We start from the raw sequence: 26,073 nt of genomic DNA, 5'->3' as shown, positions 1-26,073 counted from the left end.
AGACTCACAAAGACAGAGTCAAGTGAAACTAATCTTTGACAAAGAAGCAAAGGCTATCAATGGAAAAAGACTTTTCAACAAATGGTGTTGGAATGACTGGACATCCACATGCCCCCACCCCAAAAATCTAGACACAGAACCTACATCTTTTACAAAAACTAACTCGAAATGGATCATAGGTCATAGATCGAAATGTAAAATGCAAAACTATAAAATTCCCAGACTATAAGAAGGAGAAAATCTAACAGTTCTTGGGTTTAGCTATGACTTTATTAGATACAACACTAAAAGCACAACCCATGAAAGAAAAATTGATAAACTGAGCTGTATTAAAATTACCAACTTCAGCTCTGCAAAAGATACTGTTAAGAGAATGAAAAGACACAGACTGGGAGAAAACCTTTGCAAAACACATATCCGGTAAACTGTTATCCAAACTATATAACAATTCTTAAAATGCACTTAGAAGATAAACAATCCAATTAAAAAATGGGCAAAACATCTGAATAGACCCCTCACCAAAGAAGACATACAGATGACAAGTAAGCATATGAAAAGATGCTCCACATCATACGTCTTCAGAGAAATGCAAGTTAAGACAACAATGAGATACCACTGTGGATGGAAAATGTCACCTGCCATATCAGTAAACAAAGGGTGCTGCCAACGTCAAGCCATTAGCCACTGCAGCCCCCGCAACATGCACTCTGAGGATGGAGAAAAACAGGATACTGGCCCTAGACAGTTAAGGTGCATATCAAAGGAATGATTTCAATGAGCCCAGACTCTTGCATCTTTCTATGTGCTAATGGATTTAGCTCACAGGAAAGTGCTAAATTCACTAACATGAGATGTCTGGGTTTTTTTAATTAACAGTAATCTTTTGATGTTCCAACGACCTGGTTTTTTGTTGCAAAAACTCCTATGTATCCTAGCTCCTCCCTTACCTCTCAGGAGCAGTCCCTCAGAGCTATCTTAGAGGCTGCGTCCTAGGCCGAAGTCCTCAGCACACACAATTCTCAACTTTTAGGTTGTGCTTTTTTTTTTTTTTTTTTCAGTTAACACCACTACACAACTATTACAATGATCAAAATCTATAACACTGACAAAAACAAATGCTGGTGAGGATGTGGAACAACAGGAACTCTCAGTCACCACTGGTGAAAATGTAAAAGGGAAGGCAATTTGAAGGTTTCTTACAAAACTAAATATATTCTTACCACACAACACAGCAACTGTGCTCTTCGGTATTTCCCCAAAGGAGTTGAAAACATATACACACAAAAACCTGCACACGGATGTTTTTAGCAGCTTTATTCATAATTGCCAAAACTTAGAACCAATCAAGATGTCCTTCAGTAGGTGGATGGATAAACAAACTGTGGTACATCGGACAATGTAGTATTATTCAGTGCTAAAACGACATGAATTATATAGCCATGAAAAGACTTGGAGGAAACTTAAATGCATGTTACTAAGTAAAATAAGCCAATCTGAAAAGGCTACATACTGTGTGATTCCAACTATTTGACATTCCAGAAAAGGCAAAACTATGAAGACAATAAAAAGATGAGTGACTGCCAGGGGTTGGAGGGAGGGAAGGATACATAGGTGGAACACAGAGGTTTTTTTTTTTTTTTTTTTTGCGGTACGCGGGCCTCTCACTGTTGTGGCCCCTCCCGTTGCGGAGCGCAGGCTCAGCAGCCATGGCTCACGGGCCCAGCCGCTCCGCAGCATGTGGGATCCTCCCGGACCGGGGCACGAACCCGCGTCCCCTGCAACGGCAGGCGGACTCTCAACCACTGCGCCACCAGGGAAGCCCAACACAGAGGATTTTTAGGGGCACAGTACTATTCTGTATGACGCTGTAATGATGGATGCATGCCATTATACATTTGTCAAGACCCACAGAATGCACCACACCAAGACTGATATTGTAAACTATGGACTTTGGGTGATTATGATATGTCTATGTAGGTTCATCAATTGTAACAAATGTATCACATTAACGTAAAATATCAATAGTAGGGGAAATGGGCAGGGCTGGGAGGGGTGGGTAGCAGAAGCGGGTACATGGGAACTCTCTGTACTTTCTGTTCAAATTTCTGTAAACTTGAAACTGCTCTTCACACAAAAAAAAGTCTAATATTTTTTTAAAAAAGAAAGAAAAGCCTACTCTATTCCTGTCAGCCAGAACCAAAGGTGCCTGAGAAGAGTCACAATAAACAGCAGGCCAGGCCAAAGCTTAAAACAATAATGTACTTGGACCAAGAGAAGAAAACAGTTTACTAAGTCAATTACAATAAAATGTCAAAAACACAAATCAGGTTATATGGTAGACAAATTGAAAGCAGAAACAAAGATAGCAAAATCAGATTAGGGAATGAAAGAAAACTTCAACTTCTGGGGAGGCCAGGTGGATTGGTGTATCTTTCAACCAACCATCCAAAGCAAAACTGTACATTTGAAAGCAACTGTTTCTGAAGAGAAGAAAAGAAAAGTAATGTGCACGCTGTACATGTTGAGAGGTACAATATGAAAGCATTGTTTGATGGGTTCAGCACACAAACACAATTTGCTATATAAGGCAAGGTATACCTCAAAATTCCTTCATGAATGAAGGAATCTCAAACCAGACACCATGCACTTCTTATGGAAACAAAACATTATTTAATATTTATTAAGATATTTTGCATATTATCTTATTTTATGCTAACAAACCAAATCTTATTTCAAGCGATAAGCTGATAAACGCCTCTTTTTTAAAAAAAAAAATTGTGTCCTGATTTGCAGCATTTGCTAATTTCCATCATGGAAATACTCCCATCATGGCTGATTTCAAGCTGCCGATAATTTAACAACCAGATGGTAAAATTCCTGGCAGGAACCAGGTGCAAAACACCACATCAAGTTACTGTTCATGTATGACAAGGAAACTGACTTCTAATTAAAGTCGATTGTCCCATTTGAATGGAATGTGAACTTAGGTTCTCAGTTTAAGAACTTTCAGATCAGTGGCTTTATTTCCTCCACAACTGCCAGATTTTGATATATCATTTTTTCTTCCTTAAAAGTCTATATTATTAACATACTCTTTGCTTAGAATAACTATTTGCCAAATCAAGTACTTCTGTTGCTCTTCAAATTCATTTATATAAAATGGGCTAAAAAGAAAAAGCGTCCCCATTTTGATCAGATATATATTTACCTCTATTTTCTTTTAACTCTCTTTTAGTTATATTCACTCCATTTAAATCTGTCTTGGGGTGTTATACGAGAAAAATTTAAAAATTCTTCCTCAACATTTAATCAGTTCTTCTCAGTACCTTTACTAAAATTTTGTCACTGATTTTATTATCATAAACTAAATTCATACTCAAATATGCTTCCTATTCGCTCATTAACAATCAGTTTTTGTATCAGTACCATTCTTTTAATTATTGTAACTTTTCATAATAGTGTTTATCATCTGTTGGCACAAATACTCCTGGTATACTCATTATCTTCAGGAATTTCTCACCTATTGTCATTCACTTATACTTCCAAGCTTATGCATACTTCCACAAAATAATTAGAAGAAAATTGACATCTTAATTAAGACGTCTTATCTAGAACCTGGCATACCCTCACTAATTTGTCTTCTTTCATGTACCCAAAGGAAAATGTATACTTTCCTTCATAGGGGAATCTCTTTAATTCTTATTGTCTTCCTAAATACTTTAAGTGTCTATTCTATGTGAATGAAATCATTTTCCTCACTACTCAGTCCAAGTTTTTTTGCTTCTGGATGAATTTCAATGGATAGAAAAATTAAGACTTTTGCTTGTTCTTTGGACAGCTGTTCCTAAAATGTTTATTTATCCTAGGCTAAACTATTCCCATTGAAAACAATTTCTAAACATAGAAGTCCTATGACATCTTTGGCACATTTCCAATGTTTTTTACTTGTAATCTACTACAGAAATATCGCTTATTATAAAGCTGAAGAAAAATGACCTATCATCTAAATAATCCATTATTCACTCAGCCAGAGTCTCCCTGAGGTTATTATTTTCCTGTAGTCTTTTGAACCTTCAGAAGCTCGCCTAAGAAACTCTTCTAAAAATTTAGAAATAATGTGGTATTTTTAAAATATGCATGGACCTAGGAGTCAGAAGACAAGAGCCCTGGACTTGGCTACTGAATATCATTATAATCTTGGTCAAAACATTTAACCTCTCTAAGCTCTGCTTCCCCACCAGAAAATGAACGAGTTGAGTTATATCTCAACTGTGGGTATGGTACCAGAAGCAACAAAAAAGTTGTTTTCATTTTTGTTCTCCACTCTTCTGCCCATAAAAATATTCACTGCCAGTGAAAAACCTATTGTGGCAAAATCTTCTCCTCTGGCCAGACATGAACCAGGGCCTCACCACAGGATAGCCCTAAAGTGAAAATATGAACACCAGAATCCTGCAGCAAACATACCCAGTTGTTTCATCCAACAAACATACCTAGACCCAGGGCTTGGCAGAGGTAAATAACTGCATATGGTTGTGCAGCCATTTTTCTTAGACTTCCAAGAAGACGAGCAGAATCTAAACTCAGGTGGGCTGAGTCCTCTATACCCCTGAGGCTGATATGACTTAAACAAACCAAGAACAAAGGGGCTTCCTCTTAATATCTTAATTGATAGCTAACTAAGGCTCACAGAGACTGAGCCTGCTTTCCCTTCCATCACTCTTGGGATTATACTTTAAAATAGTACTGTATGGCTCACACACTTAATTAGCTGACAGAGAAATACAACTGCACACCTACTGGTATCCAGCAGCCAGAGACAAAGGAAACAAATAAAATATTTACCATTCACCAGCAGCAAATATTATTATAGGTTTCAAAACACCAAATCTATTTCAATTAAAACAAATTAAACAAAGATGCTGATTCTTGCTGTATTATTCAACACCATCCTGAAGGTTATGGGATGATATAAGTAAATGCAATAATACAAGAAAATGAAATCATTGTTATAAATACTGAAAAAGAAGACATGAAATTTCTTTATTAACTAGCAATTATGTAGGAATGAAAATCGATAAAAACCTATTCACAAATATAAATAGGTAGGGATACATTTAATAAAAAAGCATAGGACTAATATAAAAGAAAATTCAAGAACTTCTTAAAGAACATAAAAAGAAGACATGAACAAAGGTAAGGACATACTTATAGATAAAAGCATTTGTTATTATGTGTCAATTCTCACAAAATTAATATATTAATTAGTACAATTCCAATTAAGATTTCAGTACTATTTTGAACAGATTATAACTATAATCAAAACATAACATAAAATGTTGAACATCACTAATCACCAGGGAAATGCAAATCAAAATCACACTGAGATACCACCTTACACCTGTCAGAACGGCTATCATCAAAAAGACCACAAATAACAAATGTTGGCAAGGATGTGGAGAAAAGGGAACCCTTGTACACTGTTGGTGGGAATGTAAATTGGTGCAGCCACTGTGGAAAACAATATGGAGGTTTCCCAAAAATCTAAAAATAGAACTACCATATGACCAAGCAATTCCACTCCTGGGTATATATCTGAAAAAAGCAAAAACACTAATTCAAAAAGATACGTGCACCCCAATGTTCACAGCAGCATTGATAACAATTGCCAAGACATGGAAGCAACCTAAGTGTCCATCAACAGATGAATAAAGAAGATATGGTATATATATATATATATATATATATATATATATATATATATATGTATGTAAGTATTTGTATACGGAATACTACTCACCCATAAAAAAACAATGAAATTTTGCCATTTGCAACAACATGGATGGACCTGGAGGACATTATGCTAGGAAAAGTAAATCAGACAGAGAAAGACAAATACTGTATGATATTACTCATATGTGGAATCTAAAATACAACTAACTAGTGAATATAACCAAAAAAAAGCAGACTCACAGATATAGAGAACAAACTAGTGGTTACCAGCGTGAAGAGGGAAGGGGAGAGGGGCAATATAGTGGAAGGGGATTAAGAGGTACAAACTATTACATATAAATACGATACAAAAATACAATGTACAACACAGGGAATACAGCCAATATTTTGTGACTATAGAGTACAACCTTTAAAAATTGTGAATCACTGTATTGTACACCTGTAACTTATGTAATACTGTACAAATATACTTCAATTAATAAAAACTTAGTAAAATGGGTAAATATATATATATAATGACTACATCAGAACACAATGTAAAAGTAATCAACTTAGTGAATATTAAGTACAGATAAATTAGATTAATATAAAAGATTAGAGAACCTCCCAAAAATCCCAGAATAAGAATTCAACATAGGCAAAATTAGAGGGGAGGGAATGATTTATTTAGTAATAATGTTGGACTATATTCCTACTCATCTGCAGAAAAATAAACATAATATATTCAAAAACCAAATTCCACATGGATATGAAGTAAAAATGTTTTAAAGTCTTAGAAAAAAAAATTCAAAGTCAACATGTATAATCCAGGAGAGAGGAGACTTTTAGCCAAGATAGAATGCCCAAAATTATTAAAAAATAAAAAAAAGAGAGAGAGAGAAAGAAAAAGATGAATGTACTCAACCAAATAAAATTTTTAAATATTTATAAGGCAAATGATACCATAAACAAGAAAGGACAAAGTCGGGGAAAAAACAGAATGCAGATGACAGAAAATATAAAATATTCAAAGAGCTCTTACAAATTTATAAAAAAGACAACACAACAGAGAAAAAACTGGCAAAAGACATAATTAGACAGTTCACATAAGAACCAATCTAAGAAGACAACAAACATATGAAAAAATATTCAAACTTTGTAATGCCCAGAAAATGAAAATCAAACTAGCAGTGAGCTTTCATTTTATACACAAATGTTAAATTTGTGCCAAATATTAAAAAGAATAATTGGATCTACTGCTGGCAAGGTATAGGGAAATTAACACTTAGCACACTGCTGATGGAAATGTCATGTCCACCTAACTACAATCCAGTAGGGTGGACAAAAGGATGAGTATTCTGGCCCCTATAGCAGAGCATGACAGATATAAATTTCTTAGATCTTTAGGCTCTTCCACGCAACTTCCTGATTACAATTTAGCTTTTATGACCTACCTCACAGGAGAGCAAAGAATGGTCTGCCAGCTCCAGCATTAACGTTCACTCACTTGGCGTATTTCTCACTGTAAATTAGTAAATTGGCAAACATAAAAGCTTGTCTCTGTCAGACTGTTTATAACAATTCTGCCCTCTGGAAAAGATTTCATATCCACTCGCAGCATTCTGGCTAAGTCAAGTTTTCTGACCTGATGCTGGTCCTCGCCAGCCTTCTCTGGCAACTCCTTAAATCAGAATCAAAATCTTTGAAGGGAGGCCCAGGCATCTGTATGTTTTTGAAAACCCCCTAAGGTGGCTCTACTGTGCAGCCAGGGTGAAAACCACTGCCTTCCACTATTCTTCTAAAGCAGAACAGTTGGCTCTATACAATGATTTTACTTAAACCTAATTCTGATGATAAACTTTGAAAAACACCGTAAACAAGGAAACCTACTTATATAATACCACAGAGAGAGTTAAATGAATGCATGTCAGGGACAAAGCTCTAGGAAGCAAAGTGAAGGATCGTTCATAAGATAATTCAAAAACCTAACTTTAAAAACTATAGGCCAATATCACTGATGAACATAGATGCAAAAATCCTCAACAAAATACTAGCAAACAATCCAACAGCACATTAAAAGGATCATACACCATGATCAAGTGGGGTTTATCCCAGGAATGCAAGGATTCTTCAACATATGCAAATCAATCAATGTGATACACCATACTAATAACTTGAAGGAGAAAAACCATATGATCACCTCAATAGATGCAGAGAAAGCTTTCGACAAAATTCAACACCCATTTATGATAAAAACCCTGCAGAAAGCAGGCATAGAGGGAACTTTCCTCAACATAATAAAGGCCATATATGACAAACCCACAGCCAACATCGTCCTCAATAGTGAAAAACTGAAACCATTTCCACTAAGATCAGGAACAAGACAAGGCTGCCCACTCTCACCACTCTTATTCAACATAGTTTTGGAAGTTTTAGCCACAGCAATCAGAGAAGAAAAGGAAATAAAAGGAATCCAAATCGGAAAAGAAGAAGTAAAGCTGTCACTGTTTGCAGATGACATGATACTATATATAGAGGATCCTAAAGATGCTACCAGAAAACTACTAGAGCTAATCAATGAATTTGGTAAAGTAGGAGGATACAAAATTAATGCACAGAAATCTCTGGCATTCCTATACACTAATGATGAAAAATCTGAAAGTGAAATCAAGAAAACACTCCCATTTACCACTGCAACAAAAAGAATAAAATATCTAGGAATAAACTTACCTAAGGAGACAAAAGATCTGTATGCAGAAAATTATAAGACACTGATGAAAGAAATTATAGATGATACAAATAGATGGAGAGATATAACATGTTCTTGGATTGGAAGAATCAACATTGTGAAAATGACTCTACTACCTAAAGCAATCTACAGATTCAATGCAATCCCTATCAAACTACCACTGGCATTTTTCACAGAACTAGAACAAAAAATTTCACAATTTGTATGGAAACACAAAAGACCCCAAATAGCCAAAGCAATCTTGAGAACGAAAAACGGAGCTGGAGGAATCAGGCTCCCTGACTTCAGACTATACTACAAAGCTACAGTAATCAAGACAGTATGGTACCAGCACAAAAACAGAAATATAGATCAATGGAACAGGATAGAAAGCCCAGAGATAAACCCACGCACATATGGTCACCTTATCTTTGATAAAGGAGGCAGGAATGTACAGTGGAGAAAGGACAGCCTCTTCAATAAGTGGTGCTGGGAAAACTGGACACGTACATGTAAAAGTATGAGATTAGATCACTCCCTAACACCATACACAAAAATAAGCTCAAAATGGATTAAAGACCTGAATGTAAGGCTAGAAACTATCAAGCTCTTAGAGGAAAACATAGGCAGAACACTCTATGACATAAATCACAGCAAGATCCTTTTTGACCCACCTCCCAGAGAAATAGAAATAAAAACAAAAATAAACAAATGGGACCTAATGAAACTTCAAAGCTTTTGCACAGCAAAGGAAACCATAAACAAGACCAAAAGACAACCCTCAGAATGAGAGAAAATATTTGCAAATGAAGCAACTGACAAAGGATTAATCTCCAAAATTTACAAGCAGCTCATGCAGCTCAATAACAAAAAAACAAACAACCCAATCCAAAAATGGGCAGAAGACCTAAATAGACATTTCTCCAAAGATATACCGACTGCCAACAAACACATGAAAGAATGCGCAACATCATTCAACATTAGAGAAATGCAAATCAAAACTACAATGAGATATCACCTCACACCAGTCAGAATGGCCATCATCAAAAAATCTAGAAACAATAAATGCTGGAGAGGGTGTGGAGAAAAGGGAACACTCTTGCACTGCTGGTGGGAATGTGAATTGGTACAGCCACTGTGGAGAACAGTATGGAGGTTCCTTTAAAAACTACAAATAGAACTACCATATGACCCAGCAATCCCACTACTGGGCATATACCCTGAGAAAAACATAATTCAAAAGGAGTCATGTACCAAAATGTTCATTGCAGTTCTATTTACAATAGCCAAGAGATGGAGACAACTTAAGTGTCCATCAACAGATGAATGGATAAAGAAGATGTGGCACATATATACAATGGAATATTACTCAGCCATAAAAAGAAACGAAATTGAGCTATTTGTAATGAGGTGGATGGACCTAGAGTCTGTCATACAGAGTGAAGTAAGTCAGAAAGAGAAAGACAAATACCGTATGCTAACACATATATATGGAATTTAAGAAAAAAAATGTCATGAAGAACCTAGGGGTAAGACAGGAATAAAGACACAGACCTACTAGAGAATGGACTTGAGGATATGGGGAGGGGGAAGGGTAAGCTGTGACAAAGTGAGAGAGTGGCATTACATATATACACTATCAAACGTAAAATAGATAGCTAGTGGGAGCAGCCGCATAGCACAGGGGTATCAGCTCGGTGCTTTGTGACCACATAGAGGGGTGGGATAGGGAGGGTGGGAGGGAGGGAGACGCAAGAGGGAAGAAATATGGGAACATATGTATAACTGATTCACTTTGTTATAAAGCAGAAAGTAACACACCATTGTAAAGCAATTATAGTCCAATAAAGATGTAAAATAAATAAATAAAGTTATAGTAAAAATTAAAAAAAAAAAAGTCATATAGAGGACTTCCCTGGTGGCACAGTGGTTAAGAATCCTCCTGCCAATGCAGGGGACATGGGTTCAAGCCCTGGCCCAGGAAGATCCCACGCGCCAGAACTACTGAGCCTGCGCTCTAGAGCCCGCAAGCTGCAACTACTGAAGCCCGCGCACCTAGCGCCCGTTCTCTGCAAGAGAAGCCACAACAATGAGAAGCCCACGCACTGCAATGAAGACTCAACACAACCAAAAATAAAAACAAATAAATAAATAAAACTTTTTAAAAAAGTCATACATAGTTCTTCCAGTTCATACTAGAAATCTTGATGAATTGATATCTCTCTCAGCGTTTCAGCCACTTCACTTTACTCACTGTCCGTGACCCAAACCACATATCTTGGTGCCCAATGAATCCTCTGCCTTTCATTAGCTGTGATTTCAAAGGGAAAAGTTTCAATGATCTAAACTTCATTGATTCCTCCCTGTGCCCTATATTCCATATCTAGTCTACCCATCAAATCCCATCACTACTAAAAGTAATCCCCCCATCCTTTTTCTGCATAGCTAAATTTTAAGTTTAGGTCCTAATAACAGTCTATGTAAACTCCTGAAAAGTCTTCCTTCACAGTTATCCCTGCCTCTTAGCAGATGAAATATCGACTTCACATAGCAGCCGAAGGGACTACTTTATACTTGAACCATTACTAGGCTCTTATATATCAAACCATGGTAATCCAGTGCCTCTGCACTCTGCATAGAAATGCACTACTAATTACCTTCAGGAATATTACTAAAGCCATTTTGTTGGAACATTATTTTCTTTTCTTCCATAGTCTCCCTACGATAAAAATGGCTCATTCATATACTGCTCCAAAATTTTACATGAATTTTCTTCAACTTTTTTTTTTTCAAAACAATTTTTTAAGAGCACCTTAAGGTCACAGCTAAATTGAGAGGAAGGTACAGAGATTTCCCATAAACCTCCTGCTCCCACACATGCATCCTTCCCCCATTATCAACATCTCCTGGTACATCTGCTACAGTTCATGAATCTATATCGGCACATCATCACCCAAAATCCATAGTTTATATTAGGGTTCACTCTTTGTGTTGTACATTCCATAGGTCTGAACAAATGTATCAATCACTGTAGTATCATACAGAGCAGTTCCATTGTCCTAAAAATCCTCTGTGCGCCACCTACTCATCCCTCCCTCTCCCCAGCCCCTGGCAATCACTCCTCATTTTACCGTCTCCATAATTTTGCCTTTTCCAGAATGTCATATAGTTGGAAACATACACTATGTAGCCTTTTAGACTGGCTTCTTTCACTTAATAATATGCAATTTTGCTTTCTCCATGTCTTTTCATGGCTTGGTAGCTCATTTCATTTTACCACTGGATAATATTCCATAGTCTGGATGTACCACAGTTTATTCATTTACCTACTCAAGGACATCTTGGTTGCTGAGTTGGGGCAATTATGAATAAAGCTGCTATCAACATCAGTGAAGCTTATTTTAAACCAAAAAGAGCCATTGAATGCATATAATGTAAATCTGTTGTTATTATGTTACATTGTTACTATATTGCATGTTAATGGACATTAATTTATTCTTCAATTTTTATGAATGCCTTTGCGAGCTACTTTCTGCATCACATGGATCAATATATACAACTGAAAAATACAACTTCTAAAACATTTCATATGATTTTCTACTATGAACTACCATCACATTTATAATTCATCATCTTCTAGTAGAAACAGGTCTGACAATTCAGAATTTGGTTTCTATAGCCTTCCCCATTCAAAGGGATTTCTCTTTTTGTAAAAACCCTTAAGATTCACCTGGTTGAAAACAAAATCCCATGTGACTGGCTCTGCTCTCAGGCCATCATGACATCTCCCAGTGGGAAGGGAGTCAGGGCACCGGAGGCTCCTGGCTGCGGGCCCCAGCCGCTCACCCGGGACCTGGTAGACTCCATGGACAACAAGGAGGGGCTGTACATGGCAGTCGAGCGGTGTCCACTGTGCAATACCACCCGCCAGCAGCTGACCTGCACCAAGTGCGTCCAGAGAGGTGATTTAGTCTACTCCGATCGCCATGACCGTGAACGGTTTATAGACAACAAGGAAAGGTTAAGCCAACTTAAGAGCAAGCAAGAAGAATTTCAAAAAGAAGTGTTAGGGACTTCCCTGGGGGCGCAGTGGTTAGGACTCCGCTCTCCCAATGCAGGGGCCTGGGTTCAACCCCTGGTCAGGGAACTAGATACTACAAGCATGCCTCAACTAAGAGTTTACATGCCACAACTAAGGAGCCAGTGAGCCGCAACTAAGACCCAGTGCAACCAAATAAACAAATAAATATTTTAAAAAAAAGAAGAAGAAGTGTTAAAGCCTATGGAAGGAAAATGGATAACAGATCAGCTGGGGACGCAGGTTCAATCCCTGGTCAGGGAGCTATGATCCCACATGCCAAGGGGCAACAGAGCCCGCGTTCCACAACTAGAGAGAAGCCTGCACACCGCGAAAGATCCCGCATGTCGCAAGGGAGATCCCATGTGCCGCAGCTAAGACCCGACACAGCCAAATTAATTAATTAAAATATATATATATGCATTTAAAAAAAGAATTACTTAAAAAAATAAAATAAATACTCATCAAAAAAAAAAAACCCTTAAAATTTCACTCACTTTAGCAAAATTTTTTAAAATAGCATGCATAATAAAAACCAACTAGTGGACCCAAAATAAAATTTTCAGAAATAACAGGCACTGTTCTGTAACATCCTGCATTAATAGATTAGGAGGAGGAATAATTAAGAGAACACTGCCCATTCCACCCTGCAAAATGTTAAGCAACTATGACTTTTCAATGTGATAATGAGATTGTAAACATGGTTACCTCCAGAAAAGAAGTCTAAGGGCTTGGCCAGTAGTGAAACTGTCTAAAACTCAATGATTTGGGGTATAAACACTATAAGAGGCCAGATACCTGTCAGATGTTATACTTAAAATATTCAGCAATCAGGACAGAGGGAGAGTCAGAACAGCTTCTGGCTGTAAATACCAGTACAGCCATAAGGATGCATTATAGCTGAATATCAGCAACACTGAAGGTAATGAAAAATCTAGTAATGGGGGCAGAATGTGGTATCTAAAGAGTCTGAGAACAGGTAAAAAGCACCAGGCGATCCAAGAAATAACAAGAGATATGGCAGTTAGAGAGATTCATAATGCAAAGTCTAAGAACAGGATATATATGGCCATGCACCTAGGGAGGTGGGTTTAATCATTAAAAAGGTATGTCAGCAGAACTTGATTCTCATCCAGTTTTACTTTTGTTTTCGGGTAAGAACTTCATTCTCTTGAAGGGCAAAGCAGGGTCTCATATTTGGAAGAAATGGAAAACCAAAGATTTTGACAAGGCAAGGCTCAGGAAGGAAGAAGTACCATTAATAGAGGTGGAGCCTTTGACACAAGAATGGGTAGCAGCCCAGACATTGGAACTGATGAATAAAACCAAGCCAAAACTCATAGTGAGGTTAGGCTGATGCTGAGCTGTCTAGACTAGCGAGCTAGGGCTCTCCCAAACCAACGTCCCATCTTAGCATAGGATTGGACCCAGGATCTGATGTAAGACTGAGTCTACACATGACTACAACAGAAGGTACAAACAGGAAAAGGTTGTGACATCAGGATTTATGGAATAGTGGGTCTGAAACTTACCATACATATTACACTGACCTTTTTGAATACTCTCAGACACCTAGGAATACTGTGACCATCTGTGTCGCAGTTTCCTGATTTCAAATTTCCTATCTAATTATTAGATTATGTATCAAATTTAAAACAAATCATGAAACCAAATACTTAATGAGTTAGATAATCAGCTGCACTTCTCACAACACAAAATGTTTAGACTTGAAGATAAAATCTGTCTTTTGTCAAATGAAGTAAACCTAGCTTAAGGAGTCAGAACATTTAAAATAAAATTGGAGAAAGCAGGCTCATGATTCCTAAACTCAATGCTATCTGCAGCTCGGAACTCCAAACTCAGGGACCATCACAGACTTCAACTGTTCCCTTAACAGCACACGGAGTTGGCTGCCTTATCTAGGCTTCATTTTTTAAAGCAAACAGATTTTTCTGAGGAATGAGAGGGTATCTGGGCACTAAGCAGTAGGTCATTCTTTTTCACTGTGACCAATGGATACATCTCTGAAGTTAATGTCAATGAGAACATAAATTACCCTACCAAATTCATTTTATAAAAGCCTAGTTAAAAATCTCCTTTACCTCCCATATCTACCCCAAGACCTATTGTTCCTAGTCTTAAATAGTCCCCATATCCATAATTGAGTTAGTATTTTGTAAAGCATTTAGAAGAGCACCCACCCACCCATGTGGTAGGCATTACATACGTGTTCGCTAAAGAAATAACATTTGTTCCGCCTTCATCTCACATCTGGTCTACTGTAATAGCAACCTAATGCATCTCCCTATACATGCTGCACCCCTCTCTCTTCCCCCTTTTCTGTCCCCATCCCATGAAAAATGGAAGTCTGATGAAATCATCCCAACCACTGTCACAAAAGCCATCAATGACTTCCCATGTGTTTTACGTTTAAGACCAAAATCTACAAGACAGTCTTCAAGATTCCACGTGGTCTGGCCCCTGCCAACCTCATTCCCATTACTGGCCCCATACCTCTCTGCTCCAGCCAAACTGGTCATATTTCCTCCCACCCCCCAGCACATCATACCTCTTCTGCCCACCCACACGTTCCCCGAAATTGTTAACTATTTCTTCCTTCACATATTGCTAAAGTCTCACTAGATCAGGGAAATCTTTAAATTGAAATATGAAGGATTAAAAGAAGTTAGGTGGATAAAAAGTCTAAGTCTGTGCATGTGTATTTGATTTATTTGGGGGGGTTTTCTTTGTGCACTTTAACTTATCTGAGCCCTCTTTTACTCTACTATAAAAATGGCAATTTATCAACTGATGAATGGATAAACAAAATGTGGTATATTCATACAATGGAATATTACTCAGCCACGAAAAGTAATGAAGTCCCAATATATGCTACAAATGGAATAACCTTGGAAATGTGGTAAGTGAAAGAAGACAGTCACAAAAGAACACCTATAGTATGATTCCACATATATGAAATGTCCAGAAGAGGCAAATCCACAGAAACAGAAGTTAGATTATAGGTATGAGGTTTCCTTTTGGTGTGATAAAAATATTCAACAATTAGAAAGTGGTGATCATTGTACAACTCTGAATACACTAAAAACTACTGAATCACACACTTTAAAAGGATGAATTTTATGGTGTGTGAATTATATCACAATAAAGCTGTTATTTTTTTAAAAGCAGCAATAATAATAGTTTCCCTCAGATTTTCAGGATAACACGAGATTTAATAAAAGTATGTGTAGGGCTTCCCTGGTGGCGCAGTGGTTGAGAGTCTGCCTGCCCATGCAGCGGACACAGGTTCATGCCCCGGTCCGGGAAGATCCCACATGCCGCGGAGCAGCTAGGCCTGTGAGCCATGGCCGCTGAGCCTGCGCGCCCGGAGCCTGTGCTCCGCAGCGGGAGATGCCACAACAGTGAGAGGCCCGCGCACCGCAAAAAAAAAAAAAAAAGTATGTGTATATGTGATTGTACATACACATATACACACACACACACACACACACACACGCACATTTACAATATGTACTTAACACAATACCAGACCCATAAGTACTTCAAAAAATAGTACGTATTATTTTAAGCAAATAACACAGATTTTAACTGAAATTAGATGATTGCATAATTGTGCTTTTAGGATTTGGCTTTTACTATTTTTGCAATCCAGGAAAAACATCTGAGCATTAAAAACTCTGTTTATGAATTTTTTTCACTGTGCAAAAATTCAAGTAAATTATGCAAATTTAATTTCTTAACACACTATATCTTATTCACATTTTAATTTCTAAAACTGTGGTTAAAATAAGTCAATTTATTTCTTCTGTGACAAAAACTGAATTCTTTGAAACACTAGCTCTCATAAAATCGCATATGCAAAATAAATTCTATAAATTAATATATTTATGAAAGGTAAGTATATTGATAATAAATGCATCTGTGACCTTAAAGCATTGCAGATAAATGACTAGATAGATCTCCGTACTGAATCTTGCCTTGTCTTATCAATTTTAGGGAACTAAGCCAATCTTTAAAATGATAACGTCTTCACTACACAGCTGGTTTAACAGAATGTTCCTGATTCAGTTTTTAAAAGAAGTAATGCCTAAAACTGTTGGCACAAAGACAAAATCCTGAATTTAGGCCATATGAATGTCACTTCATTGTTGTTACTGAAAGAAATAAGCTCAACTATAATCAAACTTCAGCAGCACTGTACCAACATTCTGCCGGCTAAGCAGGCCTTGAAACCAGAGGGCCTCTAGCAATTAATATAAAATGTAGCATTGAACATTAATACAAATCATGGCAAACGTATCTTATAAACATGAAACATTATCACATTTAACGATAAAGAAATATAATATACACTGCTATTAAGTTGTTTTCAATAACAAAAATCAGATTTTTGTCTCTTTTTCCTTTTTTCTTTGGATAGGGGCAATATTTGAAATATATAACTTATTTAATGGAAAAATTACTTTCCATTTCTGTTTTCTCCCTAAAAGCTATTAATAAATCAAGTTTTTCTCAGTTTTTCCCAATTCACTAAATCGAATATCGTAAAATGTTATTATTATTTTTTTAATCACTGAGGTATCCTTTTATGCATTCCTGCTTCAGGAACTGTTCCCCTGAGAAACATCAGTAAGATAATAATAATTACATAGTCTAAGAGGGCTCGTATATTTATCCTCCTGCCTTCTTTCCTATTATTAATCCATTCCAACAAAAATGACTGCAGCCCTAAGCTTTATCTTAGTTGCCTGCACATTTACCAGAAGCCAACTAAGCATTAAGTATACAAAGAAGAACAAAACCACAATCAACCTATGCCCTCTAGGAGCTTATACTCAAGTAGCAGAGGAAGACATGAATAGCGTGCCAAGTGTAATGATACGGTAATGTTAAAGTGAAGAACAGACCTGGGGAAGCATTTAGTATCTGGCTGACTCAAGAAAGGGAGGGTCTTCAAACATGAATAAGAATTCACTGTGAAGCAGACAAAGGGGTGAGGGGTAAGAGGTGAATTCTACGCAAAGGCAGCTGCAAATATGAAGGCATAGCATGCTCCAGGAATTGGATGAGTATGGCAAGAGAGGAGACTGACAAGGTGAGCAGGGGCTAGATGACGAAAAGCTTCATCACACAGGGGACAGGAAGACTGTGAAGTAAGGAGGGGAGAGACTCTAGGAGCAGGCATTTAGCAGGAACCCTTGGCAGCAATGGGAAAGACGCAGAGAGGACAAAAAAGAAGCAATGGCAATAACCCAGGTGATACTGAAGGCAGAGGGCTGAACTAAGGCAGGTTAAGTGGCTGTGAAGCAGAAGGCAGGAGAGAGTAAGGACGCTTTAGAAGGTAGAATGACAAGTCTTGGTGAATGAGGCCTGAGACAGGGATGTTCACTCACCCCTGGTTTCTGGCTCAAGGGAGAATGTGGATGGCTGTACTGCCTACCACCACGGGGAGCATCCTATCATTCAAAACTAAACTCCAATGAACTCCTTTCCTGCTAAGTAAGTCTTCTCCATCCCCTGTGGTTCAATATGATTCCTTCCATCCCTGTACTCCCTCTGCCTGTTGTGTATACCAGAAATTTGGTAAGTCATAACGCATACTCCACTTAACTGCCTTATTGTGAACTTTTCATGTATATTCCCTCTCTCTGAGTAAACTAGAAGTTCCTTATGATCAAACATCACACCTATTTGTTACAGAACAGTATATGTTCAATAAACGTTGGCTGATTCAAGTGTTGGTATCATGAAAACATCCCTAGGAAGAGACAGATAACCAGTCCTTTTCTAGGGTCTTAAAAGTATTCTAGGGCTTCCCTGGTGGTGCAGTGGTTGAGGGTCCGCCTGCCGATGCAGGGGACACGGGTTCGTGCCCTGGTCTGGGAAGATCCCACATGCCGTGGAGCGGCTGGGCCCATGAGCCATGGCCACTGAACCTGTGCGTCCGGAGCCTGTGCTCCGCAACGGGAGAGGCCACAACAGTGAGAGGCCGGTGTACCGCAAAAAAAAAAAAAAAAAAGTATTCTGTCTCTCTTTTTAAATACAATAAGGCTAGGTGAAGGAAAAAAAAAAAAAGACATCCAGAGATGCTGGTGAAATAAAAACATTCTCCCACTTCCCAGGACTAGGGCAGACGTGGTTAGGGCCTTACTGAACAGTGAGACTTGTCACTTCTTTTCAATATTAACCAACTGCTTTATAACTATAAAAACATCTTCAAGAGGTTTATACTATGAATGCCCAAGGGTGATGGGATACCCACAAACTGAATCATTATTTCACTAACAGCTAACAACAAAGGCTTTACAAACATCGGTTTTGGGTTCACTCTTGGATGCAGGGAACATGATTACATGAGATTTGGCTGTGGCTGGTTACAGGGTTCAGGCAATGACATGTAGAAATGTTTAAATGGTCACCAAACAAAGTAACCACAGAGTTCACAAGCATCTAAACAAACTAAGTTTTTACAGGACAAGCTGCTGTGATATAAGCTGATACACTGTTCCTCTATAAGAACCCATTTATAGCTTCATTCTCACTATAAAACCGTCTTTCTATTTTTAAAAAAGTACATGGTGAGGATGGGGGAAGGAGGGAGAAGAAGAGGGAAAGGGAAAAAAATATGATTAGAAACCAGAGTCTAGTTTATTTTAGTAAAAATATATTCTATAGTATCCTTTTAAGTAGTAAAAATATTTAATTTAAATTAGTCAGTGATTATAATTCTCCCACTATTTTAACTATGTATATTCACTTAGAAACTTTCCTCATACGAAGATAATTTTCTGCCATCTGGCACAACAATATCTCCATATGGAAGCATTACTTACAAATCAAAAATAAAAAAACAGAGATTGTAAATGCAGTATACTTGGCATAATACAAATCTCTTCAAATTATATTCTATAAAGTTTTAAGAGGTTCCCCCCCATATCAACATTTGCTCTTTTATATTATTTGATTACAAAACAAAACTACATCAAATATTTTGGTTAGAGAGTTAGCAGGAAAAAGTTAAATTTAGTCTCTCATATTTTATTCATTAGTTTGCTCAGGCAGCGGCAACACAGTTGGGAGCAAGAACAACTGGGTTCTAATTCCAGTTCTTTGCCACCATATGACCTTGGAAAAGTCACAGTTTTTCTATACTTCAATTTTCTGTGGGCAAAACAGACATTATAGCAGAATCTTTGCTTGCTTACTTCATTAGTCTGGTATCATTTTATTAAGGTAATTTTCACAGAAAAAGGAAAGAAAAGAATAGAAAAATTATGGTGAGAAATAATTTCCAGAAGTGTTTTGAGAGCTTCAGAGAAAAGTGTCATTGGAAATCACTGGGAAGACTGAACAAAATCAGTGGTTCTGCCAAATCCACATATTAGGAAAGGAGTTAATAAAATAAGAGCTCAATGATATTAGTTGTAATGACTTAACTGTGAACTCTGAAATACAAGTACATCATCCTGAATGCTCTTTGTCAGAAAATTCACTACATATGAAAATTATTCAATGTAACTTCAATTATAGGACTAGGGGAAAATTACGATCATTATATTACACTATCTGATGCCTTAAGATAGCTGATGTTGCTTCAAACATTTTGTGCTAACAGAACTATGGAAGAGTACTGGTATTCGATAACCCTGCAGACAGAGATCAGAGTCTATTTGTCATTTTCCCCCTTTTTGACCAGTGGAGAGAAACTTTGCCAGAATGACACAAATTAACAAGAAAAGCCAAGGCTGGTCAAAGAATATTTAACTACCCATACTACGTCTGCCCAGTGTGTGCATATCTAGGTTTTTCTATCTATCTTACTGATTACTATTCAAGAAAGTATTCTTCATGTTATTTTCAACAGCTTTAATTCTATTTGAATTGGGCTAAGGAATTAGCATGCAAGGAATGGCAATGATCATACCTCAGCATTTCTCCTGTTTAGGCAAATATACTTACAGCTGCTGCTCCAGGACTTTAACAAGGACTTTATGCTAATTTCAAAATACACAGAATCCTGTAGACTCAACAGTGTGTCCCAACTGGCTGCAACAGCATTAGTAGCAGCAGCAATGGATTTGTTGATCTCTCTCCGAGCTGCTGTCCCTTCTGCTCTCACAGGCAGCGGAGTTTTGGCCCACAGTGCCTCGGCTTCATTACCATGCAGTCTCGCAGTGACGCACAACTATAGTGGAAACGCTGCTGAATGCAGATGAACTATCCAGCTGAATAAAAGCTTACAAGTTCATCACGAGTGCCCTGAAGGACACCCTCACCTTTCCTGCTGTAGATATACACGTGGCCGCAATCATCGGCTCTGTTTATGTCCCTGTTATCAGTTTTGACGCTACTTTCAGTGTAGTCACTACTGCTAGTAAACAGACAAGGGTAGAGCTCTGCCCTTGGATGCCAACTTTTCTCATTAGCTGAGAGCCTTCGAAATAAGAAATGAATTTGGATCTAGCATAAGATCTTTAAGGCTCTTCCTGTAATAGCTGACCCCCTCCCCCACCAAAAAAACATCAGTGGTATTTATCCCACTCCAACCAGTGTTCTCTGGGTGATTTTAGTAGTAAATTCTCTCCACTCCTCTACACGCCCAGGCAGTAAGCCGTGACTTTCTCAGCGCGCTTATGATGATGCAGAGTCCACTGCCTCACTTAACCCACCGGAGAGAACGCTGGCTAATGGAATCAAAGGATGATGTAATGAACACCGTGGCTGAGCTTCCATCAGCCTCTAAAACTGCTCAGCTCAGGACAAAGTTTCCTCTGCTACAGGCAACTTATTCAAAAGCGAGAACTCTATTTAAATAATGGGATTATTTTAAAACGTAGGGTCTTCTATTCTTAACATAGCACGTAATTCCCCTGAAAATCTTATAGTCAGATATCAATGAATAGCGAGAAATCCTCTGGCCAAATAAAATGCACGTTTTAAAAACTTTATCCTATAAAAGATATTTTAAAATGGAAAACTGACACTATTGAAAGCCTGTACTGCTCTTCAAAAAGTAGAAAAATTCTAAAATCAAACAATATTTTATGTTAATATCTGAAGAAAAATGTCTTGACCTCACAATTAGTTTACTGTGACTTTGAAGGTCAGTGGGGGGGGGTGTTTTTCCATATGTGGCAATACATTTGTATTGATCCACCTATATTTTTTATCCTTTAAATACCACAAGAAATAAGTAAATTCAGTGATCAAAGTCATAACTGAATAGACTAATCATAGCCAAATGGCTAGGCGCTGTATTAAAAGCTAAAAGAATATCCTTCTGTGCACAAGTACCATACACCAATGGATAATCATATTCATTAAGACACATTCAGTGGTAATAGTAGTATTGAGAGTGTCATTTAAAGCTTGTATTTTTCTTCAGAGTAGTCCAGGAACTCTGGAATAAGTCTGTGGCCATTCCTACCCCTGAACAGGTCCAAAATCTAAATTTAAACCAGGGCCACAAAGGCTAACCAGGCAGGACTCCAATACCACAATACTGTTGTTTGGCCACATCTTGATCAGAGACATCTCAGGATCAGGTAAGAGCAGGGTTTCCTCTGGCCTAATGGAACACAAATGCCTCATGGAGTTCCATGAATAAAGGGTATTCCACAGTCCAAAAACACTGCCTACTACATCCATTCTTGTACATTAACGACATATGTCAACAAACAAAAGGCTCTCGGTTATACACAAACCAGTTCAATTTCTCTTTTTAGTTAAATTATTCCCCCAAAGTGATTTGACAATACAATCCTCTTTTCATCAAACAGCTGTTAACAGATTCAGGGAATAAACTGATCTAGACCCAAAGACACTACACCAGTAAATGCCAAGACTCAGAACCGAACCACGTCAGCAAGCAGACAAGTTAAAAGGCACACACAGACATTTTACCATAGTTTTTCTACCCCTACTGAGCTAATAAGACTTTCAGTCTCACACAAATCTTGAAAACTACTTAATACTATCTGACTATAATGTCCCACCAAAGTAACCAGGGTTCATTCTTAGTAAACCTTTATAAACTATAACAAGCAAAACCAACTGTCATACAGAATGTCAGAGTAGGGTACTTTTTTTAAGGGATGGGGCTTAAATAATAGGTGATTTTCTCACAACCTTAAAAAAGGATTTTCTTCTGAAGTTTTGTGTACATGGATCTAAAAGACTAAATCAGAACCTGAAGTCTCTCTTATACCTAATGAGTCTGTTACTATGTATATACAGCCAAAGCAAATCAATAGTTTCTTGGAGACATAGATACATAAAAATTAATTTCAGGGCTTATCTTGGAAGTTCCATTTACACTAGGACTTCCTTGTAGACACAGGGTGAGTGAAAATTGCGTTTTCTACTTATACGGAGAATAATTCAACAGGCCCATGTGGGCAGAGCCTGGGTTCTGAGCTTTATCCTGAAATGTAAAAAATAAAACAAATAGCATTATTATTCCAACTCTTAATCACAACTAACAAACATTAATGGATTAAGTATCTCCTTTCTAAGCCTTGCCAAACATTCATCACCCAAATCGCTGAAGTAGTAACTAGGAGAACTATATACGCACCCAACAATTCTTTTAGAAGACTGGGTCAGAGTCCCACTGTATTCCAAATGCTTTCTCAATCCCTCAACTACTAAGCAAATTTTTAAATTACACAAATAATAAGCAAATTTTTAAATTACACAAATAATAATACTCCTATCATTCTTCAAGTGATCTCTCTATGCTTAACCTAGCAATTAATCACAGAAACAAACACATAGCCTAAAGCTCTTGCAAGCTTAACAAAAAGCCAGTCAAAATGTCAGTCAGTCTTCTACTTTATTCTTTCTATAAATTCAGAATTCTCCAAGTTGCATCATTCATATATACTTTTTTGTCTCATCACCATAAAAAGATAGCAGCACAAATCATTTCTCGATGGCATATCCTGGGCAAAGCAGAAAAATCTACTTTGTATAATTTCCTTCAACAACTCCTCTCCACCTTTCAGACTGTAATACTGAAGAATGCTTTCAAAACGATAAGATTTAGAACATTTTAAAGAAATACACAGTTTCAATATTATGAGCCTTTGCTGAGGTCCTCCTGGCATGGGCCAGATACTGTGAAGCACTGGGTACAAAAGATGACGGTGCCAGTCCTCTTGCCCCCAGGGAATTAGAAAGTAGGTGTCCTTCTTTCTTTTAATCAATTTCCATTTATTTCTATGCCCTTTTCACTGGCATTTTAAGGATTCATGGAATTGGTTACTTGCTTTACATTTCTAAGTAGAGGATCGATAGAGGTACATCCTAGTAAACCAAGAGAACGTGTACCAGGAAAACTTCTCAGTAAATCCTACAAAAATATTGCCATTTAGATATGTTCTAAATGGATCCAAACAAAATGCTCTTTAATAAAAAATGAAGTTTGGATTTAACTGACTATATCATACAATATAATCTAATAGAATTTAATGTTCCAACAACCCAAAAGGAAATAAAAGTCTTCAATTATTAACATTCTTAGGAAGAGTACAAATATAAAGGATCATTCCTTATATTAACACCTTTTAAAATATCTAGAAATTATTAAACTGGTATCCAAACAACCATATTATGGAAAAAATAGAAACTTGGCAAATTTTTCTACATAAAATATCAAATACCCTATCACTCCTAGAGCCTTTCACAGTCCCCACATATTTCAGCCTCTTCAGAAAGTCCTCATCTCTTCTGGAGTTTAGAAAAGAGATTGGAAAGTTCTAGGTATGGAAGGAAAGATGCTCTCAGGTCAGTTAGGTATTAACACCACACACGAAATGCAAAAAAGAAAAAACAGAAAAGGCTGTAAAAATCACTTCCTATTCTGTTTTGTTGTATTAAATAATACAACAAAAAATTAACAATAATCATCTATAATTGTAACAGTAGTTAACATTTACTTTTTTTTTTTTGTACAATCACATATACGCATACTTTTTCTTTTTTTTTTTTTTTTTTTTTGCGGTACGCGGGCCTCTCACTGTTGTGGCCTCTCCTGTTGTGGAGCACAGGCTCCGGACGCGCAGGCTCAGCGGCCATGGCTCACGGGCCCAGCCGCTCCGCAGCATGTGGGATCCTCCCAGACCGGGGCACGAACCCGTGTCCCCTGCATCGGCAGGCGGATTCTCAACCACTGCGCCACCAGGGAAGCCCCAACATTTACTTTTTAGTGCACTTAATTCTACTTTCTTCTTTCTCTATTTCCCAAATTTTCTACCATGAATTTGATTTAACATTTTAAAACTTCATTACAAAAAGAAAGCAGAGCTCCTTGGAGAAATGACTGATTCTAGGGCTAGAGCATGGAACACACAAGATAAGCCTGGAACATCTTGTAGGGCCAGAAAGTGAGAAAGGGCTCAAAACACAAAATAATGTGGGTATGTCAAAGGGATATGGGAGCCAAGTGATAGAGCTGCCAACAGCCAAAAGCTAACACTCTGAGCAACAAAATAAACAATGTAGTTTTGGAATACAACCCAAAGTATAAGATAAATAGCCACTGAGTCTATACTTATATAAACAAATGATTAAATAAAACAGAAGAGACAACTCTCACACTATACAAAAGAGTTAACCTAGCAGGCTTGACTGATAGTCTTTGAAAGGCCTGCTTACAATATTGCCCTTGGCTAGCATCCAAGAACTTAAATTTTAAGAGGAGCCCACCATTCCCATGATAAGAGTGGCTCACCATGACTAAATTGCTGGTACAAACAATATAGCTTACGCTGAACAACTGCTTTCCCTTCAGGGAGTCTAAAACTGGGTATGTGCCATGTCATCAGCCCCAATAAAAATCCTGGGATCTGAGTCTCTAATAAGCTTCCTTTCTATGAGGAGAAAATAGAAGATCTAAAAATAGACTCAAACAGAACTTTGAGAGATAAAACACCTAAAACAATAAATTCAATGGGTGGGACCAAGAAAAGATTAGATTCTGTGGAAGAAAAGACCAGTAAACTTGGAGAAATGGAAATAGTAACTCTCCAAAGTGAAGTCCAGATGATAAAACAAAGGGAAAAAAATGCACAAAGCCTCAGAGACCTTTGGAACAACATCAAATAGTCTAATCTATGTTGGAATATGCCAAGGCATACCATACGCAAACTGCTGAAAACCAACGACAAAGAGAAAAATCTCAAAAGCAGTTGAAGAAAATGATAAATGATAAGTAACATACAGAGGAACAAAGATAAAAATGAACACAGATGTTTCATCTTCGTTGCTGCGCATGGCTTTCTCTAGGTGAGCGGGGGCTACTCTTCATTGCGGTGTGCAGGCTTCTCATTGCGGTGGCTTCTCTTGTGGAGCACGGGCTCTAGGCACACATGCTTCAGTAGTTGTGGCACGCGGGCCTCAGTAGTTGTGGCACACAGGCTCAGTAGCTGTGTCTCACGGGCTCTAGAGCGCAGGCTCAGTAGTTCTGGTCCACGGGCTTAGTTGCTCCATGGCATGTGGGATCCTCCCCGACCAGGGCTCAAACCTGGGTCCC

The 26,073-nt window shown here is 37.7% G+C and overlaps 1 protein-coding gene across 8 annotated transcripts in view; it reads right to left on the bottom strand.

Annotated features, from left to right (window-relative positions):
• Positions 1–26,073, bottom strand: part of FRYL (FRY like transcription coactivator) — a 244,255-nt gene that overhangs the window by 141,047 nt on the left and 77,135 nt on the right. For 2 of the 8 annotated variants that reach the window (XM_060012585.1, XM_069540693.1), the window contains exon 4: positions 7,167–7,234. The exons of 5 other annotated variants lie outside the window; for them this stretch is intronic. The gene's annotated coding sequence lies outside the window, so the exon portion shown is untranslated. Of the gene's footprint in view, positions 1–7,166; positions 7,235–20,498; positions 20,712–26,073 lie in introns of those variants that run through there. One more of the 8 variants, XM_060012590.1, reaches the window with a different exon arrangement.

Source organism: Delphinus delphis, chromosome 5, assembly GCF_949987515.2.
Source record: "Delphinus delphis chromosome 5, mDelDel1.2, whole genome shotgun sequence".
Lineage (NCBI taxonomy): Eukaryota > Metazoa > Chordata > Mammalia > Artiodactyla > Delphinidae > Delphinus > Delphinus delphis.
This window is presented reverse-complemented; position numbering and strand designations above follow the sequence as displayed.